This window comes from Scylla paramamosain, chromosome 5, assembly GCF_035594125.1.
Source record: "Scylla paramamosain isolate STU-SP2022 chromosome 5, ASM3559412v1, whole genome shotgun sequence".
In the NCBI taxonomy this organism is placed as follows: domain Eukaryota; kingdom Metazoa; phylum Arthropoda; class Malacostraca; order Decapoda; family Portunidae; genus Scylla; species Scylla paramamosain.
Genome location: NC_087155.1, coordinates 11,584,192 through 11,597,907, shown reverse-complemented (window position 1 = coordinate 11,597,907; position 13,716 = coordinate 11,584,192). Strand labels below are relative to the sequence as shown.

General features: G+C 50.3%; 1 long non-coding RNA gene across 3 annotated transcripts in view; it reads right to left on the bottom strand.

Annotated features, from left to right (window-relative positions):
• Positions 1–13,716, bottom strand: part of LOC135100529 (uncharacterized) — a 164,260-nt gene that overhangs the window by 104,793 nt on the left and 45,751 nt on the right. The window lies entirely within an intron of this gene.

Genomic DNA, 13,716 nt, shown 5'->3' with positions numbered 1-13,716 from the left:
CTCTCTCTCTCTCTCTCTCTCTCTCTCTCTCTCTCTCTCTCTCTCTCTCTCTCTCTCTCTCTCTCTCTCCCGCAGTATCCACGCGTGCCGCCCCACTGATAGTGTAATGCAGCGCTGCAGTCGGGCGGCAGGATCATGTTTATCGGGCGAGTCAAGGTTTGCCCGGCGAGGACGACCTTTAAGACCCCGCTTTTTCAAGTTTTTAATTAGGTCATCAACGCTGCAAAAAATATTTACACCTGATGAAAACATTTTTCTGGCTATGAATTAATTAGAGTAATTACTCTCTCTCTCTCTCTCTCTCTCTCTCTCTCTCTCTCTCTCTCTCTCTCTCTCTCTCTCTCTCTCTCTCTCTCGTGCATCGCTCTCTATGTAAAAGTGTTTTTTTTTTTTTTTCAACTCTATCAGGTTAATTAATTCGAGCTCATCTCGTTTTCCACCTCAGTTATTTTTTTCTCCCACACCTCCACCTCTGCCTCGCCTTCCCTCCTGTTATCCTTTACATCCACTGGGGTTTCTTCCAACACTAATCAAGAGAGGCGATTTCAATTTAAATTCAATAAAATCCAACAATAATTTAGTACTTTTTTCTTCCGTCACAAATTGTACTTCCTCTCTCTCTCACTAAACTCCTTCCTATCATGACAAGAGAGAGAGAGAGAGAGAGAGAGAGAGAGAGAGAGAGAGAGAGAGAGAGAGAGAGAGAGAGAGAGAGAGAGAGAGAGGACATTAAAAAGTCTGAAACCCAAAGTTGCAGGCCTCTTAAGAGCGCTAAAGGAACCTTGACTGTGTGTGTGTGTGTGTGTGTGTGTGTGTGTGTGTGTGTGTGTGTGTGTGTGTGTGTGTGTGTGTGTGTGTGTGTGTGTGTGTGTGTGTGTGTGTCCGTTTGCGTGCGTGTGTCATAAACCCGTTCCACACACACGAGAAGGGTTAGCAAGTCACAGGAAAAAATGCAATAACCCCAAGGATCACCAGAGGACGCAATAGTGTGGCAATCAAACGCAGCTGATTACAAAGGTTTATGCCAAGGCTCATCATCAGCCAACAAGTTCCTAATGGGGTAGTGAGATGGCAATAACCAATATCATAAATTCGCCACCACTGATTGCCACAATACCAATAACTTCCACCCCAGCCTGTATTGGTTCATAATCGCCATGTGGTGTCATGTGCGTTCATCCCGAAGCTGCCATTGCCTGGAACAAACCTTGGAGATCCACGGACAGTCCACTAAGGGAAGCATCAGATACACACTTCAAAGCATAAGAGTCTGTATTTTGAAACGTCTCAGAGCCGCATGCTGACCACTTTCAAAAGACTAGTGGGAGTAACTATAGTTTCCTCTCTGTCATGATTCTGGTGATGATTTACCAAGGCTTCTGCACCATCAGTAAGAGAAGAGAAAAAAAATACTGCGAGAACTCGATTGCATAGTCATGTCTTTGGGATTTGAAAATAGTCCTGATGAGATTATAAAGAGAATACAAACCTACAATACAAAAAAAAAACACCAAAACATAAATAAAAGGAAGCTACAAAAAGTCGATAGACCTACTTACACAATGCACCCCTTATATCAGAATACCTACCCTTTTCCATCTATCATTCATAAAATTCCGGTGAAAGTTTAACAAATGTCCCACACCGAGAACTGGAAAAAAAAAACCACCAATGAGAGTCCCACCAGTCATACGTGTCCTTTAAAAAATAGTGTCAGGTAACAAAGCTTTTAGGAATACAAGACTAAAAGGTTTAAGAAATATAACCATCATTCCGTGCAGGCCTACATATCGCCACTCTCTGGGGGAGGGTAAGGAAAGAAAGCCTGGATTGGGAGATGGAGAGGAGCATGCACAGGACAACGACTCTCTCTGACACGGAGAGTCTCACCCAATATTCTCTCTCTCTCTCTCTCTCTCTCTCTCTCTCTCTCTCTCTCTCTCTCTCTCTCTCTCTCTCTCTCTCTCTCTCTCTCTCTCTCTCTCTTGGTGTAGGTGTTCAAAGAGAGAATGAGAGAGAGAGAGAGAGAGAGAGAGAGAGAGAGAGAGAGAGAGAGAGAGAGAGAGAGAGAGAGAGAGATCTTAACTATACTGAGAGTGAATACTACAGAGGCAGGGGAATATAGGGGTACATTCAGAGAGAGAGAGAGAGAGAGAGAGAGAGAGAGAGAGAGAGAGAGAGAGAGAGAGAGAGAGAGAGAGAGAGAGAGAGAGAGAGAGAGCAAACATAAAGCTGGGAGAGTAACTTAGTGGAGCAGTAAAGTCTCCCCTTCCCTCTCACCTCTCCCTCCTCACGTCCCGTTCCGTAGCCTCACAAACTCACGAAAACTCGATATTCGTGCACAAATTTTAATCCCTTTCCATAAATTCGAGAATGATCACATATTTTACTTATTAATTGCACATTGCATCTAAATTTAGAGGGTTTACGAGAGAAGGGAAGAGAGAGAGAGAGAGAGAGAGAGAGAGAGAGAGAGAGAGAGAGAGAGAGAGAGAGAGAGAGAAATATTATGAGGATGGGGAGGAGAGGATGGAGACAGTTGGGGTGCTTCAATGTATACTCTCCCTCTCTCCCTCTCCCTCTCCCTCTCTCTCCCATCCCAGCCTCTCACCAGTTCAAGGTTCGGTGGTCTTGCCTAAAGCATCTGCACGCTTCCTCGGGTTTTCGTGGTAAAAAGGTGTTGTGTATTTTTGTTCGAGGAGAATAATAATGAAAATACTCGGGCATGTGGGACGAGGACGGGAGGAGATGGAGGAGAAGGAAAACAATTGATGGAAGACGAGTACAAAACTAAATACCAAGAGGACGAATACAAAACTCAAATACCAAAAAGAAAAAGCAATAAGAGAAAAAAAATAGTTATTGTTGAATGAAAACTACTACACGAGTAAGCAAAACATTCAGTACGGAAAATAAATCCTGGGCTGATGCACGTGGAGGACAAAATATATTAAAAGTAAACGCAGGACTCTAAATAAAAGCGAAAATATAAAGCATGACAAAGTTGCGTAAGGTCGACGAAGCGGAAGAGATGGAAATTGGAGAGAGTAAAGGAGAGGTGAAGGAAGGAAGAAGTACTGGAGGAAGAGAAGGAAGGGAAAGGGATATGGGAGAGATCGGAGAACAGATGAAGAAAGGAGTTAGTAGATGGTGGAAACGGGAAAATAGGAAGGAGCAGGGAAGAAATGAAAGAAGGGGAGGGAGTCGTGGAGTTGTAAAGAGGAGGGAAAATATGAGAGGGCAAAGAAGACGTGAAGGAAGAAGTAGTAAAGGGCTAGAAAGGGAAGAAGGGGCGGGACGGGGGTGAGAGATCGGACGCGTGCAGGCAACCCTATACGGCAGATGTCACCAAATATTGGGGGAGGAAACCAACTTCCGTGATGAAGGTGGCGCATCCATGGAGGGAGGGAACGACGAGGAAAAGGAGAGAGAGAGGGGGGGGGGGCGGGAGGGTGAAGGATCCAGCTGAGGAAAGAAGAACCAAAGAACGGAGTAAAAAGCGAAAGAGGTTGGAAGGATGACACAGTTGGAAAGGAAAAAAAAATGTTCTTGGAAAGCTTAAAGATCGCAATGAAGGAGGAGGAGGAGGAGGAGGAGGAGGAGGAGGAGGAGGAGGGACAGAGAGCAGATATCGAAAGGAAAATGTTTTAGAGAGACAGTAGGAGAGACAGGACTGGACACAGTGCAGGAAGGAGAGGAAGGAGGGAGAGGGAGGAGAGAACATAATTTGGAGAATGAAGGGAGGCTATGACAAGAAATGGAAGGGAAAGGCCTAGCTATAGACAGGAGATATGTGGCTGTGACAAGGGTTGGTGAGACCGGAGGAAGAGAAAGGGAGAGAGGGAGAGGGAGAAGTAGAAGAGGGAGGGAGAGAGAATGGAAAGGAAGCAGGGAGGGGAAATCGGGGGAGAGGATCGTCAGATGCAACAGAGCGGGGCCACACCTGGCTCACACGGGAAGTATCGTTTACCGCCCCATGCTGCCTCTACCGCCGCTGCTGCCGCCTTTCCGAACCCCTTCCTCCTGCTGCTGCTACTTGTGTTCCATTCACTGTCCTGCTGTGCTCGTGGAACTGCTGCCTTGACGCCATAATAATTCCTTCGAATACCGATTTTTTTTCCTTGTTTTAGGTTTTTTTTTTCTTTTTCCTGTCTTGGTATCTTTTATATTATCGCTTTTCCATCTTTCAATATGCGGATGGTGTTGGCAGCAGGTGGCTCAGTGCCATTGTAGCCACAGGGTACAGTACTGGTGTTGTCTGGCAGAGGCTGTGCTTCCTTCGTCGGTTTCGTCATCTGGCTGCACAGGTTTCGGAAACAATGCGGGTACCAAGGCTCACCATTTCTGGCACGTGTTGTTGGCACTGCTGTCAATGTTGCGGCTCCTTCACTTCCTCCTGTGAGTGAGTGGCTGATTGGCGCCGCAACCATAAGGCCATCCCGCGTCCCGCCTCTTGGCCTGCCACGGGTGACTTGAGTCGCGCGGCCCTGCATTTCAAGCTGAGCTAACCTAACGGTGATGACCCCCGCAGCGCCGCTACCCGAGCGTCACTCCAGACTCGCGCCGGCTGTCACCTCATTCAAACATTTATCCCGAGAAGCCTCACGCCACTTTCGTCCCATATCATTGATTCAACACCGCCGAAATATAGTGGTCTCGCTTGACGGTACACTTTTTCTTCCTCCTCCATCACTCTCCCTACATTAAGCATTCCTTGTATATGTTTCCTGGAGTAGGTAATGCTGGGTCAGTTTGAGCCACATTAGTTTCTATCATGTCAGGTTAAATTGGGTCAGCGATACATTTCCCTCCTTCTCTTCTCCTCCTGTTCCTCCTTTCTTTTTATTCCTTATCCTCTTCCGCCTTCTCCTCCAGGTCGCTCCCCAGCTCGGACATGTAAAGTTACTTGTCGTTTACGAACTTAGCCTGAGGCCCTACGAGCTTAGCCGAAATATAAGTCTCCTCTCAGCACCGTAAAAGAAGACAAATTTCTCTTCTTCTCCTTCCTTACACAGATTTACTATCCATGTTTCAGCGAGGCGCAGAGGCCGAGGGGCGTGATGGCCGGCTCAGGGCAGGTGGGGTCGAGGAGGGGCGGTAAGGGGACTGGAGGGGAGGAGGAAGGAGCAGGGAAGCGTGGAGGACTAGGAAGGTGATTGGAAGGTGCTGGGATCTACACGAGCTAGAGGTGGGATAGGTAAGCAAGGTGAGGAGGAAAAACATGGAAAACTGAGGAGGTAATTGTGAGGGAAAGGTACTGGGTGTAGATGAGTATGGCTGGGTGTAGACAGGTGAGGTAGATGGGGTAAAGTTGTAGCATGGAAGGTTGATGAGTGCAGGGTGCGTTGAGATGGTCCGAGGAAAAGCGGAAGAGGTAGAGTCCGCCGGGGAGTGAAGGACCTGACCGGAAAAGTATCTAAATTAACGTGTAGGTTATGAGGCCGCTGGGAGTCCCTCATTTCCTACACGCAATATGAGAGGACTCGCGCCAAGATGGAGTGGGAGACGTGGGAAGGCTGAGGGAAGGGAAAATGAAGGGAGAAAAACGTGAAGGAGGAAGAATAGTGAGGGTGTGTGGATATGTATTAATGAGAGAGAGAGAGAGAGAGAGAGAGAGAGAGAGAGAGAGAGAGAGAGAGAGAGAGAGAGAGAGAGAGAGAGAGAGAGAGAGAGACAGCAAGGGTACATATAAAAATACAGATAAATATTACAGTGTGCATTGCGCCTGGAAACATCTCCTCGGGATGACTAATGGTGGTACTGTGAAGCCAAGCGTTAAGACTTTCCCTCCATCCTTCCCTCCACTCCTTTCAATCCCTCCGCCTCCATCCGCCCACATTCCCACGCTCCTCCCTCCTCACTCCCAACTAACTCACTCACACAAATGTACTTTAACCCTTCTTCACTTCTCTCCTCTCCTTCCTCCCTCAATACCTTTCGCCCTCCCATCGCTCTCCCTTCCCCCACATGGCGCTGTTTTCTCCCCTCGCATACGTCCTTTGGTAAGTTGCGTCAAGGCTCCTCCAGGGCTCCTCCATCATGACAGTCTTGGCGGAAGCATATCGCGAAAGCACAGGCAGGAAGGTCAGGAAAGGCCGGAAGTCCAGTCCCGGGGAAGGAGTAGAAGGAGGGAGGAGAGGAAAAAGTTGATAGTGGACCAGGGGTGTAGAAATGAACAAGGAGGAAAGAATGGAACAACGTTAAAAGAAGCAGTAAGGAACGCGTGTGTGTAGGAAGGAAGGAAGGAAGGAAGGAAGGAAGGGAAGGTTGGGGAGGAACGGCAGGGATGAGGAGGTCAGGGGAACGAGCAAGGGAAGAAGGAAAGAGGAAGAGGGAGGATAGTAAATTGTTCATGTGAAGACAGAAACGTATTGGTGAGGGCGTGCACGAGTGCGCCTGATGGGGGGAGGTACTGCAAGTGGCGGGTGAGGAACTGGGGTTAGGGGGTGGGGAGAGGGAAGAGGTGTGCATAGAAGGGGGTAGGGAGAGGTCGCTCAGCCATGGAGAAGCAGCGGACACCCCCACCGGCTGCCTCACGCCCCTGCAGACGTGAATTTACCGTTGCGTGGCGGCGGCTGGCTTGGCTTGACCGTGGGTTGTGGCCTCACCGCCGCGACGCTCATTATGCTCTCAAAGGGACCCTGCGTCAGCCGCCCTGCCACACGCCCCTGACCCTCAAGCTGTAGTACCCCTCCCATTACCTCCCATCTTAATAAGGAAAAAACTGGTTCCTGTTATAAGTTGCGAGGTAATGCCAGGAGAAATCAAGTGGCGGGAGAGATATGGCCCCTTTTTATCTTAAAGTAACGAAGTACTCAGGGTTTATGGGGGTGGTGGTGGTGGTGGTGTGTCGGGGCCGCGGGGCAGGAGTGGCCGTCACGTCGCCCTGCTTCGGGTCGTCGGGTGTCGGAAGTTCGGAACAATGCCGGCCACTTTTCTTTCCGGTCGCTCATGGATTTGTTTTCCCTTCCTCCCTCCGGCCCTCTCCCTCCACCCCTCCACTGAGCTGCTCCTTCCCCTTCGATTCTCTCCGTCCCTCCCTCTGCCTCTTTCCCCTCTTAGCCTCAATTCCCTCGATTTCTCCACTTCGTACCTGTGCCTCGCCTTTCACCTGCTCATTAATCCACACTTTCATCCATCTCTATCCACACTTTCCTCCAATACTAAAACTCCCCATCCTTCCTCCTAATATCCCTCTTCCCTCCTACGCTATTCACCCTTATCTTTTGTACCTCTATCTCTCCCTTTTCTGTGTTTTTTTTTGTCTCCCTTTCTCTCCCTTCCTCCCTCCCTCCCTCCATCAAGGCCTTCTACTCCTATTACAGCTACAAGCATTAAAAATCGTAATAACAAAAGAAATAACAGTAACAGCCGGTGTAGCAGACTTCATAATCTCCTTTAATTAAGATTCTTCCACCTCGCGTCCCTACATTTGCTCTCCACTCCGGGGTTTAATGGTTAAATATTTACTTTTTTTATATGTATTAATTGTTTGTACGCACGCTCTCCCTTTATGGGGAAAAAAGATAATGAAACCTCCCCCACGAGGGCAAAAAAAAAACAAAAAAAAGTTGTATATAAGTAAAAAGTGATTCGCGTTCTCAAGCCTTTATGTTATGGTGCGTTTGGTGACTAAAATTTCGGGGCCTGTAATAGAATTCCACCCCAGCCCTAAAAATGTATATATAGATCGGAACGCCGCTCACGTCCACTATTTATTCAACCTTTACACACGCGTCTGTTTTATGGAGTTTTATTTAGCTTTTTTTTTGTGGCCTGTTTTTTTTTTTTTTTTTCTCTCTCTCTTTTTCCCTCTCTTCTTTTTTTCCCCCTCAGAAGTGCATGTCGTGATTTTAATTACTTGAAAGGCATCAATCCTCTCACTCATGCTTTTTTTTCTCTCCCTCTCCTTTAATTCTCTCTCTCTCTCTCTCTCTCTCTCTCTCTCTCTCTCTCTCTCTCTCTCTTTCTCTTTCTCTTCTCTCTCTCTCTCTCTCTCTCTCTCTCTCTCTCTCTCTCTCTCTCTCTCTCTCTCTCTGATAGGGACGAGCACCCTGAGAACGGAAGGAAGTCAGCGCTCCTCCTCTTCCTCCTCCTCCTCCTCCTCCTCCTCCTCCTCTTCCTCCTCCTCCTTTTCGCTTCCTTTTTCCTCCATCCCTCCCTCACCACCACCTCCTCCTCCTCCTCCTCCTCCTCCTCCTCATCCTCATCTCCCCAGCAATAATGTCATTCTCCTTACTCGCTCTTTCCTGCTTTCCATCCCATTCTCTTCTTTCATACCCTACCCATCCTTCGTCTACTTTTTCTTCATCTTTTTCTTCTTATTCCTCTGATGATAGTGATAGTGATGATGATGTATGTTGATGTCTTACTTTTCTTGCTTTTCTCCTTGTTCTTCCTCCTCCTCCTCTTCCTCCTCCTCCTCCTCCTCCTCCTCCTCCTCCTCCTCGCCGTAACACAGCCCGACTAGAAGCAGCAATCGTGACTTTTAATGCATCGTCAGCCAACTCTGAAACACGGATTTAAATAGAAAACTCTCACAGAACGTTGCGGCGGCAGAAGTAAGTCTACGTGTGTGTGTGTGTGTGTGTGTGTGTGTGTGTGTGTGTGTGTGTGTGTGTGTGTGTGTGTGTGTGTGTAAGTCGTGCATTGTCTTTTGCCTCGTTTTGGATTTTCATTTTTTTATTTTTTACTTTTTTCTTTTTTTTCCCTTTTTTGGCGGAAGAAGTAAGCGTACTAGTTTAACTTTCAAAATTCTGTCTTTCGGGTGAGAGTGGCAGCAGCAGAAGAGTTTATCCCGCTTGTTTTAGTATTATTTGATGACGGTCGCCGCGGAACCAGTGTTGTTGCAGCAGCAGCAGCAGCAGCAGCAGCAGCATTTTCACGTCCTGCTCGGGAGCGGACAGATCAGAGTCAGCAGTGCATGCAATAACGGACAGGAATATTATACCAGTTACACTTCCCCAACGATGGTCCTGTTCTCTCTCTCTCTCTCTCTCTCTCTCTCTCTCTCTCTCTCTCTCTCTCTCTCTCTCTCTCTCTCTCTCTCTCTCTCTCTCTTGAATAGGCCTCAGGGCGTCATTCTCTCTCATACAATGACCTCTAATTATCGACTTCTGTTCCACATGTGGGACCTCGTGTCTATGGAATCCGGCAGCGGGAGGAAAGGCCGGGAAGAAGAGAGAGAGAGAGGAAGGGAGGGAAGAGGAGAGAGTGAAAGGAAGAGAGAGAGGGAGAAGAGAAGAATGGAAGTGCGCAGGAACAACGGTGCAGGGTGGAGGTGTTGTGCCAGCAGAATAAGCGAGAGCGAGAGAGAGAGAGAGAGAGAGAGAGAGAGAGAGAGAGAGAGAGAGAGAGAGAGAGAGAGAGAAATGGGAGTGGAGAGCTAGAGGAAAGGTGGAGGAGGAGGAGGAGGAGGAGGAGGAGGAGACCAAAGGGGCCAAGCTATACACTGCATGTTCGACTCTTGACCAGCAGGGGCACAGGAAACGCAGGTAACAGTGCAGGTGTTTATTCACAGAAGGTGTGAACAGAAGGCTGGAGGTAGGTGATCTCCCGGCGCCAGGCCGCGCACTTCAACTTAACACTTATGACTGAAGCCTAGCTCGTTCACTCATACACGTATTCATGCCTCACACAAGTCTCGCTCATTCACTCGTTCACACAACTAGCTAACAACCACACACCTCCCCCGAGACATAAGGAAGATTCCTTATCTTTGTTATGGCTACCGTAACACATGAAACAAAGTTACAATGATTGAAGTACAGAAAACACGGTACATATACACAAAACAAACACAGCGTACAATGAACACGTACGACTAATCGTAGGTGCTACGGTGCCACCGCACCTGCAGTCGTCTCGGCTCCCTACGCTGTCGGCTGCTTCGACGCTCTGGTTGCTCTCGGCCACGGTGTACCCCGTTACCCTGATGCTCCGGGCTGCCGGGATGGTGGTGTTCCTCGTGACCCTGATGCTGAAGCGCTGCACCGCCATGAGCGGTGTGCTGCTCGACAGGAAGGGGAGCAAGAGGTCTGTGTGGGCGTAGGTGTCTTCTATTACGCCACATCACGCGACCGCTGCCCATCTTGATGAGGTAGTCTCTCCTTCGCCCAACAGCCACGATGACACCCAGGCGATCCCAGAGGCCTGTCGTGTGATCTTGAACGTCGACGTGGCCACCGAGGTGCAGGAGAGGAAGAGTACGGGCGGACGCGTCGTGGCGAAGTTTCGCTTTCTTCCTCAGTCGCTCTGCCTTGGCGTCGCACTCATCAGCAGCGCGCTGCCACTGCTGAGCGTATGAGCGATGATGAGCCGGGACACAGGACCTCATAGGATGACCGAAGAGGACTTGTGCTGGTGATCGCCCTTCCGCCCTCGGAGTGTTGCGCAGTTCCAGCAACCCGCGAGCGAACGCATCCTCGTCCAGGTGTCCCTGCTGTGTGGTCGTGAGGATCAGCTTCTTCACGGACTTGACCGCTGCCTCGGCGTGACCATTGGAGCGTGGATAATGAGGTGAAGATACACGATGCTCCACCCCCCATCGAGCCAGGAAGCGCCGTACCGATGAAGAAGTGAACTGCGGTCCACCGTCAGTCCTCAGGAGAACAGGCACGCCCGTGTCGGCGAACACACCCCGAAGGACACGAACGAGCTGATCAGCCGATGCTGGACGTGAGCATGCAGACACGTGAGGCCACCCAGACAAGCGATCTACATACACGAGGTATGTACGGCCTGCTGCGTGGAAGTAGTCTGCAGAAACTGACTCAAACACCCTGCTGGGTGTGTCCGTGTCCTGCCAGAGAGGTTCGTTGGCTTGGCTTGGTAGGAGTGGACGGCATAGTGAGCATCCAGAAACGACGTTCTCAACGTCTCTGTCCATACCAGGCCAGTACACCGTTTGTCGGGCCCGTCGCTTGGTGCGCTCCATCCCCTGATGACTGTCATGGAGTCGCTCTAGTGTTTCTCGGCGGAGGCTGTGAGGAATAAGAAGCCTCGGCCCGTAAACCACCAGGTCGTCGTCTACGGCCAGCAGACTGCGCACCGGCCAGTACGTACGCAAGCGGTGATCGAGGTCGTGGCAATGATCAGGGAAGCCCTCGATGATGACGTTCTTGAGCAAGCAGTACTCCCCGTCTCTTGCTGCTGCGGCACGTACCATTTCCACAGTCTGATCCTGGAGTGGTGCTAAGCGGACGCCGTCCTCATTGGTGGCAGATAACGCTGAGATGACCGCTGAGTGGAGAGGGTCGAGGTCACCAGAAGTAGCAGCATCCTCTTCCTCCACTGGGTCCTGTACTGGAGCACGTGAGAGGGCGTCGGGCACACAGTGTGTCGATCCCTTTTGCCAGCTTGCTGTGAAAGAATACTGAGCAAGCTTCTCCCTCATGCGCTGCAGCCGCAGGTTCTCTATTTCTCCCAACAACTTGCTATTGAGGAGAGGTATCAGCGGGCGGTGGTCGAGCACTAGATCGAAGTGAGGGAGTCCTTTCAGGTAGGTGCCACATTTCCTGACTGCCCAGACGATTGCAGCCATTTCCAACTCTATTACTGCATAGCGGCTCTCTGTGTCTGTAACAAATCTTGACCCGCATTGCACCATCTTCCACTGGTCACTGTGCTTCTGCAGGAGAACGAATCCAAATCCGTGCATCCTTGAGGCGTCAGTCTGTAGCATCGTTGGTAATGATGGGTCGAAGTATGCCAAGACAGGTGGGCTGACGAGACACTGTTTCACCTTCTCAAACGCCTCTTCATGGTTAGGAGACCAGCACCAACTGTTCTTCGGGCGTAAGAGATCTCTGAGGGGTTGTGCAGCTGCAGCCACAGCAGGAGAAAAGCTTCCAAGCTGGTTTGTAAGACCCATGAATGATCGTAAGTCGGTGATGTGCTGTGGTCGTGGGAAGTCAGAGATTGCCTTAACTTTCTTTGAGTCTGTCGTGTAGCCTTGTCCAGAAACAGAGTAACCACAGTAATCTACCACTCTTTCCGCGAATGTAAACTTCTGTGGGTTGAGAGTGATGCCGTGCTGGTCACACCGCCGCACAATCTGAATGACATGGGCTAAGTGCGCACTGTAGGTGGAGTCATAGGCCAGGATGTCGTCCACGATCTTGATGGTGTTAGGTATGTCGCCGAGAGCTTGGTCTCCTCGACGGTTATACTCGTCTCCAGACGAGACGAGACCCATAACCGCTCGCCGAAACTTGTACCGACCCCAAGGTGTTATGAAGCAGGTTAAATCCTGGTCTTCTTCTCTAATGGGGACTTGAAAATACCCCATCTTGGCATCAAGAGTGGTGAACCAAACTGCTCCGGTCCCGATCGAGGCGATGGCGTCATGAGGTGAGCGCACTGGATACACGGGCCTCTTCACGTAACGGTTGAGTCGTGTCAGGTCAACACACAGCCTTACACCAGATGTCTTTTTTGGGACAGGCACGATGGGGTGGCACCATGCCGTAGGGCAGTCCACACTCTCGATGATTCCCTTGTTAAGCAGCTCTTCCAACTGGCTCTTAATTTCTTCACGCCAATTGTAAGGGATTGTACGAGATGCTGTTACGGCGAAGGGTCGAGCGTCGTCTGTCAACTCGATGGCCATGGATCCACCAGCCATTGCACGTAAACCTTCCTTTGCTTCGAAGACGCTGGGAAAGGCCTTGATCACAGCAGCAGCGTGCCCCGCACGCTGCTGTGGCGTTGGGTCGTAGGAATGAGGCCAGCTGATCACTTCTGTGGGCGTAGATAGAGGTGGCTGCGAGGCGGTCGGGTACTTGATGGAGCTGTTGCCGGTGCGCTGTTCTTCCCTGCGTAGCGGTCGGATTTGAGCCGGAAAATCTTCGGGGAGGATTCCGAGAGCGATGGAATCGTACCAGCTAAGCAGCGCCCCCTTCACCTCCTTCACCACGCTCACAACAGTCTCAGCTTCCCTGTCGCCCAGTTGCAAGTGCGACGAGAAAGTTCCTACACAGGTGAGGGGGTGATTACCGGCAGCATAAAGTCCATCACCATCAGCGGGCGCCAAGCTGGAGGGCGGGATTCCAAGGAGTGTTGCCGTGTCGAGGCCAATAACGGTCGTTTCGGCCCCAGAGTCAGGAGTCCACGTAATCTTGTCTCTTCCAGCGGGATGTGTGGCGGTAATGAGCACCTGGGGCGCAGGTCGTGCCGTCACCGTCTTTGTGTATACGCCTGATAAGAGCTGGTATACACTGGCACTGGCTCCCCGCCTCGGGCCTGCACCGCGATGAGGAGAGACAGTTGAGGAACTCCTCGAAGCTCCTCGTCGTTTCCTCACTGTCTGCTGACATACACTCGCAAAATGCCCTCTTTTCCCGCAGTTACGACACACTTTATCTATTGCCTGGCATCCCCTTTTGTCACTGCGACAATCTTTGCCACAACGATAACAGCCCGTGGGGCTTGAGCCCCCGAAACTGCCCTTCCTGTAGTTCGAGACAGCGTTCACACCATGGCTCGAAGAGTGAGAGCCGCCCCTTAGTACTGCACTACACTGGTTAGCGCTCTCTGATGCTCTGCAAATATCTATGGCGTTTTCAAGGGTGAGTTTCTTGTTTTCCAGCATGCGTTTCAGAGCCACTTCGTCTCGTGTCCCAACGACAATTCTGTCACGCAGCTGATGGTTTATGCACTGGTCGCAAAAGTCACAGAAATTGGCGATTTCCTTTACAGCACATAAAAAGTCGTCAA